This window comes from Acinonyx jubatus, chromosome A3 (assembly GCF_027475565.1).
Source record: "Acinonyx jubatus isolate Ajub_Pintada_27869175 chromosome A3, VMU_Ajub_asm_v1.0, whole genome shotgun sequence".
Classification (NCBI taxonomy): Eukaryota; Metazoa; Chordata; class Mammalia; order Carnivora; family Felidae; genus Acinonyx; species Acinonyx jubatus.
In genome coordinates, this window is record NC_069388.1 from 27311832 (window position 1) to 27326298 (window position 14467).

Sequence of the window (14467 nt, forward strand, 5' to 3'; positions counted from 1 at the left end):
AGCAAATCTCATCCTTGCAGCGTTTTTGAGCAGTCTGAGTTGGATACGCGATAACAGCGAGCACGGACGTGATACACAGTTGGTGCTTAATAAAGGCTTGCTTGAAGTCTCACAGTGGGTCAGTGGCGCAAGGAGAATTCACACCTAGATCTGCCTCACCCCAGAGCCCCTTCCAGCCCCTCCTTCCACGTGAAGCCATTGGTGTCTGTCACGGAGTGAGCCTTCAAGAAGGTTAACTGAGTCAAAGTATTACTTTCAGAAAGTTGCAAACGTGGGTCTTACGCAAATACAGCAAGCCTGTGTCAAGGGTTTATTTAAGTCATTCATGAGGGAACCGGCCGGATGGTCAAGCTGGTTCAAGGGAGGGCAAGATGGCAAAGTCAGGTACAAACCTGGTTAACGTCTTACGGGACGACAACACCGTGAGCGTTAGCATTGTTTTACGTGGGGACAAAAATCATTTGCAGCTGTGCGTCCTTTTTTTTTAAATTTATTTTTGCAACAGAGAGAGACAGCATGAGCAGGGGAGGGGCAGAGAGAGAGGGAGACACAGACTCCGAAGCAGGCTCCAGGCTCTGAGCTGTTAGGACAGAGCCTGATGCGGGGCTCGAACCCACAGACTGTGAGATCATGACCTGAGCCGAAGTCTTGGCGGCTTAACCGACTGAGCCACCCAGGCACCCGGCAGCTGTGCGTCTTTCACTGGTTAAAGTGTAACTTCACCGAGCAGGAAGTGTGATCAATAATAAACAGCAAAGTCAAAGAAAGGTACGTCTCCCAGGGAATCAGGTGACTGGTTCTCTGGGCGGATCAGACAGTGTCTCAGAATGACATTGAAAGGGCACATGAACTTCCTTTTGTCTCACTTCTAGGTTTTGGATATTTTTCTTTGCGGTGGTTACCTCTACTACTGCGACTAGTACTAGTGTTATGAGTTCCCTTCTCTCTGCTGAAAGACAGCTCACCGACCTCACAGGTTGTTCAGGAGGAACACACGGACCCCAGCGCCCCCTTCACCCAGGGACGGAGGGCGGAGCCTTGGCCCCCAAGGGATAGTCAGGGACACACTCAGGCCAGACAGCAGATATCCCCCCAGGCTGAAGCAGGCCGGGGACGCCTTGTTGTGTTAACCGTGCCTGGGAAAGATCTGTAGCACGCGCCTTGCCGAGGGGAATAAAGCAGCCCGTAGGTGATAGGTAGTGGTGATACCGCGTAGTTTCCTACATGTGCGTGTATGCGCTTGTGGCGTAGATGCATTTAGAAGTGTGCATGTAGAGAAAGCCCTCCGGAGAAATACCGCCCCCCCCCCCCAGCTCGGTCACGGTGTGGGGGTGTGAGGATGAATGAGGAACAATGAACCCACTGCATTGTTTACGTTCGTTCCCCCCAACTTGTTTTCCTGTGCTACTCTTTTCCTGTATGTCTTTAAAATGTATTCAGATACTAGTATACTGTGTCTGAGAGATTTCTGGGAGCTTGTCCCGGGGCTTGGAAATGGGGGGGTGGGCTTTCCCACCGGTTGGTTCCCCTCCCACTCTCTGGCTTCTCATCATCCTTACTATTCCGGACCGAGAACCCCCTTCCGGCCGCGCTGTCCCTGGGGGACACAGCCCAGGCTTGCAGGCGGGGATCCCGGAGGCCGGCTCCCCCGCCCCGGGGTCCCGCGGGAGCGAGCGGGAGGAAGGGGTGCGGGCTTCCCAGGACGCTCTCGCCGGCCTCCGGGGCTGGGCCGGGTCCGCAGCTGACGGTGCGGGTGGGGGTGGGGAGCAGATGGACGGGGCGCCCGACGGCTCGGGGTCCCCCGGTCCCGTCCAGGTGGCTCCGACCGACTCCCGGACAGCTGCGGGGGCCGGGGAGGGGCGGGCAGTCCGGATGGGGAGGGGACCCCGTTTTCCATGACAATGCCAAGGCGGCGCGTACAAAGGCGCCGCAATCAGCGTTTTATTGGTTCGAGTTAATTATCTGAGGCGGGAAGGGGGCGGGCGGGGCCCGGCGATTCCCTCGTGGGGTTGGGGTGGGCTGGGGTGGGGCGGCGAGACCCCAATGGGGGGGGCGGGGAAGCGGCTTTTCCCAGTCTCTGCAGCCGCCGCCGGGGGCTCCGTGGCAAAGCGCCGTCGCCCCCTGGTGGGTACCTCATTCATTCGTTCCCTCCCTCATTCATTCGTTCACTCTCTCGCCCATTCGCTGTGGTGTTGCCCTGCGGAGCATTGCATGAATTAGCATAAGTGCTGAGAACAGGGCCCAGCAAGTGGGGCGCATTTTATTAAATGCTCCGTCCTGGGCTGGGCCCCTCCTGGCTGCCATATTCACCAGCGAAAGGCTCTCAGCCTAGTGCTGCAGGCAGACTTATAAACAGACAATTATAATGCAGCCTGGCAAATGCGGGAGTAAGGGCTGCATCGCGGGATGGCCACCCGCCCCCCCCCCCCCCCGGAGGAGGACCTTCGGGACGGGAGGGAATCCCGGAGGGCTTCCTGGAGGAGGCCCCGTTTCCGGTAAGACGTGACTGACAAGTGGAAATTAGCCAGGTGAGGGGCTGGACGGGCACAGGAGATGAGGACCTTGCCGGAAAAGTGTTCAGCAGGTGCAAAGCGGTTGCAGTAAGAGCAGGTAGGGTGCACTCTGGAAAGAGCAGCTTGCTGGGGGAGGGTCCTGGAGCTCACCTTGCAAACGGGGAGGCGGGCAATGAGGTGGATAAGTGGGCTGGGGTCAGATGAAAGCGTGGGCTGTGGGTGGGGGTGGGGTGGGGTGGGGTGGGAACACCTGTCAGATCCTTTCCTGTTTATCATTCTCTCCGTTAGGTTTGGGGAGAGTTTGGCTGCCCCACCCGCATCTGAGTCGCTCCCATATGGATTCAGACCTTATTATCGCCCCTTGACCACTGTCCCCTTGTCTCCCTGACTCCCTTCGACTTGCTCTTCACGCTGCCTGCGCTCTAGCTCCCAAAATGACCTTTCTAAAAGCAAAACTCACTACTTTTCAAAGTCACTAATGCATGGGATTTATAACCCGGTGGCTGTGACAGGAAACCCTTCGTAGTAGCCGTTGAAAAACAGTAGAGGCATTTCTCTTTCATGTAAATAAAGTCTGAAGGTAGCAGTCTAGGGCTGGCAGGGTGATGGTGCTCCATAGTGTGGGGAACTAGACTCCTATCTTATTGTTCCACCATCCTCAGTATGTGGCTGCCACTTCACGGCCCAAGATGGCTGCTCGAACAGTAGCCATCACATCTGCATCCCAGATGGAGAGCCTTCCAGTCATCAGAAAGGAGAAAGGGGTCAAGAAGGGAGGGAAGTCCCTATAAAGACCCTTTCTGGAAGTCACAGATGATACTTTTATTTCTATTCTATTGGTCAGAACTTGGTTGCATGGCCACACTAAGCGCTACAAGAGAGGCTGAGAAATACGGTGTAGATCCAGGCATCATGTGTCCGGATAAAAGTTGGAGTTCTCTCTCACCGGAAGACACGGAGTGTGGATATTGCAGCCCAACCATCTGTCTCTGTCACACTCAAGACTTCCACACCTAGGAGTGTGCCCTACGGGTGCACTCACCCACGTGCCGTGTCTACAGGGCTAATATTCACGGCAGCATTGTTGATGGCCGCAAACAACTGGAAACAACTTCAACAGGGGACTTGGCAAGCACATTTTGGGACGTCCATGCAACGGAGCACTCTGCGGCCATGAACACAAATGCACAAGCTCTACGCCCTGATAGGGAAGGGTATTTCAGACATCCCACTTTGGAAAATAGGCTGGCAGTTTCTCATACGCCTGCTCATGACCCAGCCACTTCACCTCTAGGTTTTTGTCCCCCCCGCCCCCCCGCCCAAAATAAAAATACACGGCCCCGGAAGGACTTATACGCACATGTTCGTAAGAGTTGTTTGTAATAGACAACGACTGGAGACAGCTCAGTGTCCGTCAACTAGGGAATGGATAAGCAAACTGGTGAACCCACGTCTTGGGATACTACTCTGTCGTGAAAATGGGTGAAAGATTGACTGGAAGAATCTCAAAGCATGCAGGGCAAACACAAGCTGACACAAAAAAGAACTTGCTATACTGATGCTATTTGTATCAAATTCTAGAACAGGTGAAATAAATCAACCCATGGTGCTAGAAGCCAGCCCTGTGGCTTCCCCTGGGCATAGAGGGGATCGATTGGGAAGGCATGGACAAACTCGGGGAGCTGGGAATGTTCTGTATCACAGCTGGGTGTTGGTTACACAACCGCATTTCTCTGTATGTCGTTTATACCTCAGGGAGACACAGAATCCGAAGCAGCTCCAGGCTCTGAGCTGTCAGCACAGAGCCTGACGCCGGGCTCGCGCTCACAAACTGCGAGATCATGACCCGAGCTGAACTCGGACGCTTAACCAACTGAGCCACCCACGTGCCCCTTACCTCCATATTTTTTAAAAAGCAAGGTGCAGAACAGTGAGTAAATTAGGCTATCTTTTATGTTTGAGATGGAAAGAAATTTGCTTGTGTCTGCATAGACTCTCCGGGACAGGCTGGTAACAGTGATTGCCCACAGGAGGGGAGTCGGGGGCTAGGGTGGCCGGAGGAGGTGGGGTGGGGGGTGGGCAGGCTTTGCCACATCCTGTTGTACCTGTTGACCCTTAAAGACACAGGTGAATGTACTACATAAATAGAAACTAAAAAGGAAGAGATCAGTGATGTGCAAATTTGATGTTGACAAGCCCCAGCTTTAAATCCCCCGGTGGCTCCCCCTTGCCATGAGGGCAAAGTTCAGGCCGAGCTGTCCCCGCCTTACCTGGCCCTATCCAGGCGGCACTGGCAGACCGCCCAGCGCCAGGCTCTCTCCGTCCCTAGTGCCCATGTTGCTCCCTCAGCCGCTCCTTTCCCAGAAGGCTCAGCTGCTGGTGAAGCTCTCCGTGGTCCCCAGTCTGAGTTGGTTCCCTGGCCCCCATGGTCCTGCTGCACTCCCCCCCTCTTCCTCATCTGTCCGGACTGCCGTGTTTATTGGTGCTGACTGTGAGTTGGACCCTAGGGTCCCCAGAAAGAGATGGGAGTCATCTTCAGGGACAAACTTGCTTTCCGTGTCCGTTCTCTACCGGACAGAGGGCTTCTCCTGCCCAGAGATTCTGACAGTGGCTCCTGTCCCCAGGCCCAGCTCAGGCTTGGGACAAAGGCTATGATACAATATGTTGTTTTAAAATTAAGTGCCTGCTGCCCAGAGACTATGTTCCATGACAAGACCAACAGGGCCCTGCTCTTTTAGAACATGAAGAATAAAAACACGCCATTGTGGGATTATGTGATATGCCCAAGTCCTAACTCCTGGTTCCTGTGAATGTGACCTTTGATAATAGGGTCTTTGCAGGCGTAAGCAAGTATAAGGTTGTGCTGGGTGAGGGTGGACCCTGATCCATGGGCTGGTGTCCTTATAAGAAGAGGGAAATCTGGGGCACCTGGGTGGCTCAGTCGGTTAAGCGTCCTACTCTTGGTTTCAGCTCAGGTCGTGATCTCACTGTTCGTGAGTTCGAGCCCCGCATCTGGCTCAGTGCTGATGGTGTGGAGGCTGCTTGGGATTCTCTCTCCTTCCCTCTCTCTCTCTCTCTCTCTCTCTCTCTCTCTGCACCCCTCCCCCACTTGTGTGCCCTCTCCCAAAAATAAATAAATAAACTTAAAAAAGAAAAATGTGATTTCTCAGGCTTCTTTAAAAAAAAAAAGGGATGGAAATCTGGACACAGACACACAAGGAGGACGCCGTGTGGCAATGGAGGCTGAGACTGGAGAGCGGGGCCTACAGGTCGACGAGGATGCGGGCCAACTCCTGCAAGGAGCTGGGAAGCATCCGAGCACTGCCCTGCTGACACCTTAATATTGAACTTGCAGCCGCAGAACCGGGAGAGAATAGGTTTTTGTTGCCTTAAACCACCCGGTTTGTGGGTGTTTGTAACTTCAGCCTTGGGAAACTATATACACAGTAAGCCAGTCAACACCCAAGACAATTATGGGTAGTGACAAACACTTCGGTAAAATAAAACAAAACACGGAAACAGGGCATGTGACGGGGAGCAGCGCCACCTTAGCCCCAGGGGTCAGGGAAGGCCTCTTGGAGGAGGTGATGTTTCAGCGGAGGTGCTGGGGGCAGGTGGGAGGCTTGGCCGGGTCAAACAGCTACGATGCAGGCCTGACAATGGCGGACACCTTGTTGGGGTCTTTGGGGGAAGGTCCCGGGAGTGACCAGGAAGGGACTGTCCTGTCTCAGAGCCTGCTGCGTGGCTGATGCGGGTCACCCATCGTCCTGGGCCGGCTGGCAGCCAATGGAGGAGGCCAGCTTCACAGCTGACACTCTGCGCTGTAATTGTGATTAACTATCGGGCCCTCTTCCCTGCTCAGGCCCGAGGCCGCGGTGTGACAGCTGCAGAGTGAAGCAATGAGGCCAGGAAGGGGTTAATGGGCTGTCCCTCCATCTGAGCCCTTCACACAATGAGGGGAGGTGGGGAGGCTTCTGGTGGGGGTGTGTGTGGCATCAGCTGGGGTGAGTGAATGGAAGGGACAGAGGCCTTGTCCCCGGGGACAGGGCGAGGACTCTATGGGGAGAGGGGTCAGAACCCTCCCCCCTGCTGTTATTTTCATCCGTCCCTCTCCCCCCCCCCGCCCTCCCCCCACCAGCCAGAGTGTCCCAGAAGACTGCCCTCTGGGTTCCAAAGTGGGCAGCGTCCTCAGCCTCATGGAATTCTGAAGCCTGAAAGCCACAGAAATGCAGAATCGTGAAATGTCACCGCCAAGGGGGACCTCACTTATTCCTGCCGTGTTCAAACTTTGTTTGCTTAATTATTAGCAGTGGAACCCAGAGCCCCCACCCCCACCTCCTTTTCTCCCCCAAATAAGTAAACAGCGTGTTGATTACATGGAGGGCGGCCTGGATGCCAGCCGAAATCATTCGTCCCCAGTGCTGCCGCTTCCAACCGGGGCACACTGGGGCAGCCATGACAGACGTCTCCGTTATGCGACCCCCGTCACCCCTGTCTGCAGCCTTTTGAGTCTGGCTTCCTTCACTCGGCAGGAGGCATTTGGGCTTCAGCCGCGTTACATTTATCAGAAGTCTGTTCGTTTTTATTGCCACCCCGTAGTCCAGCCAGCGGTTGCACAGCACCTTCTTTATCATTCACCAGTTGAAAGGCACTTGGGTCATTTCCAGCTTTTGGTGATTGCAAATAATGCCGCCGTGAATGTGGGCACACAGGTCGTCGCGCAGACGGAAGGTTTCGTTTTTCTCGGGTAGAGATCTAGCAGTGGAGTCACTGGGTCCCAGCCTAAGTATATTTACAATGCTACAAGGAACCGATGAACTTTTCCAAAGAGGCGGCGCCCTTTCGCATTCCCGCCAGCACCTGGGATTGTCAGGTCAAGAGAAAGTGTAGGTCGAGTGCATGAGTGGGTAATGATCACGGGGTTATTGTGAGGATTAAGTGAGCGCGTTGCCCAGAGAAGGAGGCCTCTCACGATAATAGGTTCTCCCCGGAACTGTCAGCTCCTTCTTTTGTTATCACCGCGGGGAAGCCGGGACATAATGGGAGCTAGGGAACTGCAAGGCCAGGTGGGCTAGGTGGGGGGGCCCTGGGGGGCTGACAAGCACCTGCCCATCTTGAAGGTCGGAGTCTGCAGAAACAGTGCCATAGAGGTTTGAGGGCAGGTGATTTTCCAGGGAGTGCTCTTGGGATTTGGGGGGATTGGGGGAAGGGGAGTCAGGCATTTGCAACAGAAGCCTCGGCCAGGCCCATCAGGAACTCTGGACGGGGGACAGCCCTTTGGAAGATGTCACACTGTGAGACAGGGAGGTCAGGCCTCCTCACCCTGCGTCGACCAGTCTTCGGAGAGGAAATCTTAGGGAAAGCAGCCCCTCCCCTTGAACCATCCACAGTCACCACTGAAGGCGAGTCGGGCCCGGCGCCCTGTTCCGGGTGACATCCGCCAGGGGTGAAAGCAGGCCCCAGTGGTCAGAGCTGTCAGGTTTTCAAGCGTAGCTGTAAACCTAGATTTTGAAGTTGTCTCCTTCTTTTTTTCAGCGCTCGGAACTCTTGGGGCGTCGGGGCGGCTCGGTCGGTTAAGTGTCCGACTCTTGGTTTCGGCACAGGTCCTGATCTCGTGGTTCTTGAGTTCCGGCCATGATGTCACGGTGCTTGAGTTCGAGCCCCGCATCGGGCTCACAGCTGGCGGCTGGAGCCCGCTTGGGATGCTGTCTCTCCCCCTCTCTCTGCCCCTCCCCTGCTCGTGCTCTGTCTCTCTCAGAATAAATAAAGTGGAAAAACAATGATAAAGAAAGTGCTAGGAACTCTTCCGGACTTTTAGGACATGCTGTGAGGAGCTAACTCGCCAGGTCCAAGGGCCTGGAGTGGGGCCCAGGGGCTGCCTGCTGATGTCCCCTGATATGAGAGCTGCTCTGTCACCGTCTGACATCATGTTAGTGTCTGGGTCCCCACGGGGCGAGCTCTACGGGGCAAGAACCTTTGGGCGTTGCTCCCCACAACATCCCCAGTCTGTAGGGCAGGGCTTGGCGGGAACTGAAGAATGAAGGGAGACTTGGAGAGCCCCACTGGCTGACCTGCCTCAGCCCGCGGGGTGTTTATGTGCAGAGAAAGTCATTAAGTCTTGAGTTCACTTGTTACACGGCATCTGATCATGGAACATAAGTAGTATATCGTATGACATAGAATAACAATTTCATGCGCACACATCAGATTCATCAAATTCTGTTACCTCACCCTTCAGAACATATCCGGAATCCGAACACTCCCTCCCACCTCCAAAGCCACCACCTGGGTCCACAGTCACCATCTGTACTCACCAGGGTCATTGTCAAGCCTCCTCCCTGGTCTCCCTGCTTCCCCCTCCTGCCCCTCACTGCATAGGTGGGGCAGCCTTGGAGAGGTGACCCCATGGCCTTCGTGCAGGTCACTTTGCCTCTCTGGGCTCACTTGTTTTTTTTTTTTTTTTTAAATATATTTTTTTTCAACGTTTATTTATTTTTGGGACAGAGAGAGACAGAGCATGAACGGGGGAGGGGCAGAGAGAGAGGGAGACACAGAATCGGAAACAGGCTCCAGGCTCCGAGCCGTCAGCCCAGAGCCCGACGCGGGGCTCGAACTCACGGACCGCGAGATCGTGACCTGGCTGAAGTCGGACGCTTAACCGACTGTGCCACCCAGGCGCCCCTCTGGGCTCACTTGTTACACGGGAACTTATTGGCACTGTCCATAGGGCAGTTGTGAAGGTTCAAGGAAATGCCTCATGGGAAGGCCTCCATCCGGCTCAAGGTTGGTCCTTGGTTATGCAAGATTGGGAGACTCCGAGTATCTGCCTATGCGGGCATGGGGCAGGCACTCCTGTGGCCTGGACTCCTACATCCACTTTGAATGGCCCGCCCTCTGCAGAATCCCAACAGATCCACCCTTCAGGCACACTGCTTTCTGGCCCCCTTTTTCTGGCTTCTTAGGCTGTAGTGCCACCTGCTGGCTCAAAGCTACATTGCACCCAGAGCCTACCACCTGCTTGAAGGGAAGGGAATATGCCCTTGAGCGCCTGCTGTGTGCATACATACATACATATCTACATACATACATACATACATAGGTAGGTGTCAACCTTTCCTTGTAGAAACTGAGCCTCTCAAGGGAGGTCGCACAGAACCAGCTGGGAAGCGGGGGTTCACATCCGCATCCCCTCTCCCCCCAACTCCACACACCCTCGTGGGGTGAGTTCAAGTTCAAGTTCTGGACTCGCCCCTCCCCTCTTCTCAGAGAGGAGCCAGGAGCTGAGATCGGAGTCGTTGGGAGAATGTCAGGCTGTCCCCCAGGACCCAGTTTAAAAAGAGCACTAGACTGGGAGTCCCCAGCCGGGGGTCTCATTCTGGTCCCCGAAACCACCAGCAGAGCAACCTTGGGAAAATCCTCACCCGTTTGTTTATTATCATTTTGAGATATAGTCACTGCAAGGAGGGTATTTAACATGGGCTTCAGGTTCCAATGTGAGGAGCCAATTATAAAAATAAACAATTTTATAGGACTCCAAAAAAATCCTCTAAGTCACCCATAAAGTACAGTTTTCTGAATGTAGTCCTTTGCCGTAATAAGTGCATTGGACATAAAGAGGGGTAATGTGTGGCAGCAATTATATAGGTTTGCAAACTCTAATTTTGGGTTCAGCTCTCATTCAGATGTGCAGGATTCTGCCCACGCTCCCTGCGTCTTGCTCACTGCTGGGCTTATGTCCAGGCAGAATCACCCACACTGTGTATATTGTTTCCCCTTCTGTCTCTCTCTCTCTCCCTCCCTCTCTGGGCACACACAATGGCATTTCTGAAGTTACATAATAAAATGGCTAATGTTTATTGAACATCTATTATGCATCATAATAAATAAGGTTCTGGGTCCCTTGCCTGCATTAATTCATATCATCCTTCCAGAAATGCTCTGAGATAGGTACTGCTGTTACAGATGAGGAAACTGAGGGACTGAGAGGGTAAGTCGCCCAAGGTCACGCAGCCAGTGAATGGTAGAGCCTGGGCCTGAAGCCAAGGCGTCTAGGACCAGAACCCACACTCCTAACTGTCATGCTACCACTTGAATGGAAGCCCCATGGGAGCCATGGGTACACGTCCGTGTGTCCATTGTCAGCCCACAGGCGCCATCAGGAAGGATGGGACAATGACCTCCTTCAGTTACTTAGAGGGAGGGCTGCTGTTAGCTCTTGAGCTGGGACAGATTTGCGGGGAAGCAGGGGCTCTAACCAATGATTTTCTCTGCTTTCCCTTCTTCTTCCTTCTTGCTAGTGAGCACTCCTAGGAGGATGTTGTGGGGTTGGTGACACATGAGATGTAACGTGTATAACAAGAATTGTACAAAAAGAGGGAAGGAATACAGCTATATAGGAGTAACATTTCCGTATCTCATTGTCATTAAGTTAGTATAAATCTGAAGTCGATTCTGGCCAGTGACGATGTATATGGTAAGCCTAATGCAGTCGTTTTTAAAAAGCAAAAAATATATATATTAAAGAAGCTGCAAGCTTCTAGAAAACTTTCAGGGCATCTGTCTAAGCATGACCTCATATCACCCTGTTGTGAGTGTTCAGTTAACTCATAGGAAGCAGTTGGAAAAGTACTCAGCAGGCATTAAGCAAGTGGTAGGGTTTAGTTGTCCTTATTCTTGCAAAAATTTTATGGGGTAAGCTTCTTTAGTTTCCCTATTTTACAGTAAGGAGACGGAGACTCAGAGATGCACAGGAGATTGCCTGAGGCTACACAGCAAAGAAGCAGGGGAGTCAGATTAGAACCCATGTTTGTTGTACTTCAGAGCCTCACACAAGTGCTTAGAGAGGCAGGTCTGAGGACTTTGATCACTGTGTTGTTTTCAGTGGCTTCAAATCAGAAACAGTGCAGATGTCCAACAACGGCTGTTCAGTAAATCCTGGCTTGCCCAGCCAGGGAGCGTGTTGGGCTGGTTATAAGAAATGAGGTCACCCTATACACAGGGACATGGGACCATCTTTGAGACATTTTGTTCAGTAAAAAGAACACCTGAAAAAAAAAAAAGTTCCATAACCCTCAGGAAACAAAGCGAAATATTCCATAAAATCTGTGTGTGTGTGTGTGTGTGTGACCTATAGAGGCTCATATGAAGCAAATGAGGGTGATTTAAACAATAGGATCTATTTATAGGAGCTTCCCTTTCTTTGGCTTTTATTTTTGTTGAGTTAAAAAAATTTTTTTTAATGTTTATTTATTTTTGAGAGACAGAGAAAGACAGGGTGTGAGCAGGGGAGGGGCAGAGAGCAAGGGAGACGCAGAATCCGAAACAGGCTCCAGGCTCGGAGCTGTCAGCATAGAGCCCGACGTGAGGCCCGACCTCTCGAACCGTGAGATCATGACCTGAGCTGAAGTCGGACGCTTAAGTGACTTAGCCACCCAGGTGCCCCTGTTTTTGTTGAATTTTGAAATAACACATGCCCCGAGAAAAAATTCAGAGTACAGCAAAGTGTCAAGGAGAAAAAAAAAATCAGCAGAAATCCGTTTCTCCAGAATGAACCAGGCTAATGTGTTGATATACGTCTTTCCAGTCTTCTCCTTGTGTGAGTGCGTGTGTGTGTATGTATGCATATATGTACCTATATAGAGACAAATATGCATATGAACATGAGCATTTTGCTGCTCTAGCAAAATGTCCCCCACATTGCAGAAGCTTAAACAGCATAGAAGTTTATTTCTCTGCCACATTAAATCTGGGTCCCAGGGAGAAGAGTGACTCCATAATCATCATGGTTTCATCCTCCTTTTTTTTTTTTTTTTGAAGTTTTACGTTTATTCATTTATTTATTTTGAGAGAGACAGAAGGGCAAGAGAGAGAGAAAGAGGGAGAGAATCCCAAACAGGCTCCGCACTGTCAGCGTGGAGCCCAACGCGGGGCTCGAACCCATGAACTGGGAGATCGTGACCTGAGCCGAAACCAAGAGTCGGACGCTTAACTGACTGAGCCACCCGGACACCCCAGTTGCATCCTCCTTCTATACAGTCTTGTTGTATTATCTCATCCTGTAGCTTCCTCCTCAGGGTCTAATACGGCTGCTCCAGATCCGGAGATCACATCTGCATTTCTATGGGCAGGAGGAGGGAAATGGGAAGTACACAACCCGGAAGGTGGGCGCGTTATTCATCCCCTCTGTCCTAATGCGGTCACGTGGCCATCCCTCGCTACAAGGCAGCCTGGGAAATGTGGTCTTTCCTCTGGGCTGCCATCCGCCCTGCTAAAAGTCAGGGGTTCTATGGCTATGAGAGAAATGGGAGAATGGACACCATAGAATTCATTCGAATATCTTCCCCCAGCAAGACAGTCCTGTATCTTACATTCTAAGCATTGAACCCTGCAAGGGGACACTGCCCGTTGTAATGGAGCAGACTTTCTTTCTTAACGGGACACCTGGAAGCCAGCGGCTTCTGCACACAGGGAAATTTCCAACCGAAAGCAATTTCCAAATGAAAGGCAGAGTCCTGGCAACATCAACATTTGCCATGACACTTCCTCCACCCTTTATTCCATGAACATCATGAAGAGAATCAGGAGAGGCCATCCCAGTCCAAAATCAGGAGTTGTAAGAGGATGGGTGGCACAGACCCTCTCTGGCAAGCGGTTGGCTCCTCTTAAAATGACACCCTTAGTCTGTGTATGTGTAAATCATATCCTGCCTACAGAAGCACTAATTTCTCGTCCTTTCTTTCCACTTCCGGAGGAGTTTGAGTGTGTGTGAGTGTGTGTGTGTGTGTGTGTGTGTGTGTGGTGCGTTGAGGGTGATGGAGTAGAGGTCATGGAAATGGATTGGAGTTTTCTACTTCTATTTGAAATATTTCTATTTCAAACCCGGAGACAATAAGCCAGGGAAGCACTTCAGTCCCCATCTGAAGGCAAGGTGGCATGCTTTGAGACTCCTGTCTCTGGCGCAGCAAAGGATCATGGGATGCAGAGGCTAGGTGGCCTGGGTCCGGGTCCTGGTTCTGCCACTCGCTGGCAGTGTGACCTCAGCCAAGATACTTAACCTCTCTGTGCTTCAGTTTCTTCACGTGCAAAATAGCACTGATAATAATAGGGCACGTTTCACAGGGCTTCTATGAGAATTAAATCAGTAAAGCTTCAGGAAGAGCCCAGGGCACTAGGAGTCCCCCAGCAGGTGATTGCAAGAATGGCGCTGTGCCCTGGCATCTGACCAAACCAGAAAGAGTGTGGGTGGGAGGCACTTGAGAGCCATAACGTTGACGGTCACCGTGGTGGACATCAGTGGGGATAGACGGGGTAGATGCTCCCTCTATGGGTATCCGAGGGCTGACCAGCCCCAAGGAAGTGCGTTAGGGTAATAACTCTCAATTCTCTTTCAGATGACTTTGTGGGTCTCTCCCCAAAGCAGTCCTGGTATGATATTGTGTTTCCAAGTTCCCCGGGGCCACCTTCCCTCAGGATCCCTCCGAAGCGTGGGACTTCAGTATTTATGCCGACAGCTCATTCGAAGGAACCCCGGATTCCCAGCCAGGGCTCTGTGCCCTGACTTTGTGTGGCCCATTTTCTAGGGGACACTGGGGGGCTGTCTTGTGGCCGTCACAACGCACATGAAGGCACCAGACAGGCTTAAGGGGCTGTAAGAGCCAGGGTGGGAGCACCGTTGTCTCAGTTCTCTGATGCTGTTGTGACTAATTACCTCAAACAGCAGCTTCAAGACGATGCCAGTGTATTATCTCAGTTCTGTAGGTTAGAAGTTGGACACGGGTCCCACCGGGCTAAAATCAAGTCTGGGGAAGAATCTGCTTCTGCGATCATTCAGGTCATTGGCAGAATCGAGAGCCTTGTGGCTGTCAGCTGGGGCTTCCCTTGAATCCTGGGGAACTCTCTTGCGGATAACACATCCATCACCTCGAGTAGTTACCGTTTGTGTGTGGGGGTGGCTG

The 14467-nt window shown here is 52.4% G+C and overlaps 1 non-coding gene across 3 annotated transcripts in view; it reads left to right on the forward strand.

The window, feature by feature from the left end:
• The window catches only part of LOC106985980 (uncharacterized), a 105465-nt gene that overhangs the window by 71151 nt on the left and 19847 nt on the right, over positions 1-14467 (forward strand). The window contains exons 3-4 of one of the 3 annotated variants that reach the window (XR_008289160.1): positions 4269-4443; positions 5684-7568. This is a non-coding gene — a transcript (uncharacterized LOC106985980). Of the gene's footprint in view, positions 1-4268; positions 4444-5483; positions 5620-5683; positions 7569-14467 lie in introns of those variants that run through there. The other 2 variants (XR_008289161.1, XR_008289159.1) reach the window with 2 other exon arrangements.